Raw genomic sequence first — 3606 nt, forward strand, 5'->3', positions numbered from 1 at the left:
CAGGGGGAGGGCAGTTGGGGGGTACCAGCCTGCAGGGGAGAACAGTTGGGGCGACCCAGCCAGCAGGGGAGGGCAGTTGGGGGTGATTGGGCTGGCAGGGGGGCAGTAAGGCATCAATCAAGGCTGGCAGGGGAGTGGTTAGGGGGTGATAAGGCAGGCAGGCGAGCGGTTGGGAGCCAGCAGTCCTGGATTGTGAGAAGGATGTCCGACTTCCTGTTTAGGCCCAATCCCACAGGGATCGGCAGTCGGACATCCCCCGAGGGGTCCCAGATTGGAGAGGGTGCAGGCTGGGCTGAGGGACACTGCCCCCCCCCCCCGCACGAATTTCATGCACCGGGTCTCTAATACACACACACACACACACACACACACACATATGCACTGAGTTGCCAGATTATTATGACCACCTCATCAGTACTTCGTTGGGCCACCTTTTGCCTTCAATACTGTGGCAATTCTTCTTGGCATTGACTCCACAAGATGTTGAAAGGTGATGCGAGGAATCTGACACCATGCCTAATGAATAGCACTGTCCAGTTCTGTGAGATTTGATGGTTGTGGAACCAGCTGCCTGATGGCTCTTTTAACTTCATCCCACAAATGCTCAATTGGATTGAGATGTGGTGATTGTGGGGGCCACCTAAGCAAGGTAAAGTCTCCTTCATGTTCTTGAAACCACTCCTGCACAATACAAGCACTGTGGCATGGTGCATTGTCTTGTTGGAAGAAGCCATCTCCATTGGGATACGCCATCAACATGATAGGATGAACTTGATCATCAACAATACTTAGGTATGTTGTGCTATTCAGACGTTGTTCCACACGAATTAAAGGGCCCAAATCATGCCAGGAAAACATGCCCCAAACCATAACACTGCCCCACCAGCTTGAAGGGTTGTACTCATGCATGTGGGGTGCATGCTTTCATGCTGTTTCCGCCAAATTCTCACTCTGCCATCTGCATGATGCAACTGGAAACGTGATTCATCAGACCACATGCCTTTTTTCCAATGCTCGACTGTCCAATCCTTGTGTTCCTGTGTGAATTGGAGACTTTATCTTGGTAACTGCAGACAGCAAAGGTGTTCAAACAGGCCTTCAGCTTCCATATCCCATACGATGCAGTGTACGGCGAATAGTGCATTCAGAGATCATTTGAGAGGATCCCTGATTAAGATCTGCAGTAATGATGCACTGTTGCCCTTCTGTTGTCTTGTACCAGTGTTGCCACTCTCCATTCTGCCCTAACATTGACTAGTCGCTGGCGGCCACAATTCGCATGTTCAGACCCAGATTTTTGGCTGACAGTCTAGTCTTTAAACACTTGAACAACAGCTACTCTTGAACATTTAACGAATTCAGCTGTTTTGCTGATACTTGCTCCATGGCTCCGAGCGTCAACAATCATCCCATGTTCAAAGGCTGTTAAATTGTGTTGTTTACCCATATCTTCAGAAAAAAATCACTTCTACTGTCGTGACAACCTGCTTCCCTATTTATTAATGGTCTGGCCCTCTAGCAACTTCAGCGTGAAATTATAGCTAATTTCCCTACAAACGTCAGGTGGTCATAATAATCTGGCCACTCAGTATATAATAAAAAAGAAAGATGTAAATTGACCATCCCTTTGCTATGCTCACCAGCCAATCAGGAGTGAATATGCAAATTAACCTGACAAAGATGGCGGGTTAATTTGCATACACGGGCGCCAGGGGGGAGAGCCGGCAGCTTGGGGCGACGTGGTTTCCTCGGTCACTCCCAGTGTGGGGAGCACATGGAATTCTGGGAATAGTAGTTCTGACGGCAGCCCCAGGACCGGAAGCGGAAGCCCAGAGTGCAGGGAGCACCAGGAATGCTGGGAATCGTAGTTCTGGTGGCAAACGGATCTCCTAGACCAGTGGTCAGCAAACTGCAGGCTTGTGAGCCACATGCGGCTCTTTGGCCCCTTGAGTGTGGCTCTTCCACAAAATACCGACTTCTGCGCATGGGCCACAAAGTTTCAATCGCACTGTACGTGCGTGCCCGCACGTAGCATCAACATACTAAACTGCTACCATGCAAAGGATAAACTAATGCTACTAATTCCCCATCAGATTTCAATTCACACATCAGGATCCAAAAAACACTGACAATCCCAATAACACTCCAGTGTCTAATTCAAATTCTTACTCACCTTCTCACACTACTTTACTTGGGTTAGTGGTTGTCAAACTTTCACCTGCATCAGAATAACCTGGCTTGTTAAAACACAATCTGCTGGGCTTCATTCCCAGAGTCTCTCAAGTAGCAGGTCTGGGGTGAAGGTTAAGAATTTGTTTTAAACGAGATCCCAGATGATATTGATAGTGATATCTCTGGTCCAGGAATCACACTTTGAAGAATCACCACTCTAAGGCTGACACTTACATAAAATATGTAATAACACAGTCACCATCAAATTAGAAAGCATCAAAAAATCCTAATGAACAATTTTCCTCTAAGGTACTTATAAACGATGTAAACTATCACAGACACATCAAATACATATATATTGGACAAATTACTTTAGTGTACTGTTGATGGCACAGCATTACAATTAGAACATCTGCTCTGGAGTCAGCAGTCTAGTTTTAAACCCTGGTTTCCCCACATGAAAACTTTATGATAGTTAGTGGTCCCTCTACCTCACCTTCTTTATTTACAAAATAAAGATAATGCCTCAGAGGGTTACTGAGACAAATGAATCAAGTTCATGCTAAGTGTTTACAAAAGGGGCAGTGCCTGGCATAGAAAGCCCTCAATAAACATTAGCTATCTTCATCACCATTGTTAACGATGCTCCCATATTCTGCACGTGTCAGGGTCAACGTCTCACTGATCTCTGTACCACCTCAACACCATTGCCATCTAACCAGACCACCTTGTGTCATTCTCATTTCTGTCACCATCTCTCTTATACTCACTGAAGACTCAGGCAGCTGGCTCCATCTTCCTCTCCAAACCAAGTCCTGACAACATCCCTGGTGTCTTCAACAACCCCTTCAAACAACCCAGTTCAAGAGGCTGACCAGTCTAACTAGGATAAATTTTGAATGCTTTACATTTCATTCAAAAACTATGAAATGTTCAACATTTTAACATGAAATGGGTAGATTTTCCCTTAAACAATATGTATCAGCGTTCTCTAATTTTAGGAATCTTACTCTAACAGCAAAACTCTCCCTAGAGGACACGGACAACAGGGGGATGAGAGTATGAGTGCAGGGGCGGTGGGGGGGGAGGTTGGGGGGATGAGGATACATTTGTAATACCTTAACCAATAAAGAAATTAAAAAAAAAAACTCTCCCTAGATCCAATTACGGCGTAAACAATTTCCCAATAATTAGCCATTCCACAGATTGACTTCAGTCTACAAAGATTACTTTAATACCTTACCTCCTTGATTTTCTCTCAATTTATCAACCCCTTCTTGTTTTTGTTTCCTTCTTACATAGTCCTCATGCTTCAACACTTCTGCCTCCTGTGCTTCTATCGTATTGCCCTAGCAATACCTAACCTTGGGTCACTTCAATTCTCATTCCAAAACCGGGGCTGCTAAATGCTGTAAGCGGGGGGGGGGGGGGGGG

At 45.7% G+C, this 3606-nt stretch overlaps 1 protein-coding gene across 4 annotated transcripts in view; it reads right to left on the minus strand.

Moving 5' to 3' along the window:
- The window catches only part of KPNA3 (karyopherin subunit alpha 3), a 108144-nt gene that overhangs the window by 80182 nt on the left and 24356 nt on the right, over positions 1 to 3606 (minus strand). For 2 of the 4 annotated variants that reach the window (XM_023748681.1, XM_023748677.1), the window contains exon 2: positions 3416 to 3581. The exons of the other annotated variants lie outside the window; for them this stretch is intronic. The gene's annotated coding sequence lies outside the window, so the exon portion shown is untranslated. The remainder of the gene's footprint in view (positions 1 to 3415; positions 3582 to 3606) is intronic. 4 annotated transcript variants of the gene reach the window in all.

The sequence above is a fragment of the Myotis lucifugus genome, unplaced genomic scaffold (genome assembly GCF_000147115.1).
Source record: "Myotis lucifugus unplaced genomic scaffold, Myoluc2.0 scaffold_7, whole genome shotgun sequence".
Lineage (NCBI taxonomy): Eukaryota > Metazoa > Chordata > Mammalia > Chiroptera > Vespertilionidae > Myotis > Myotis lucifugus.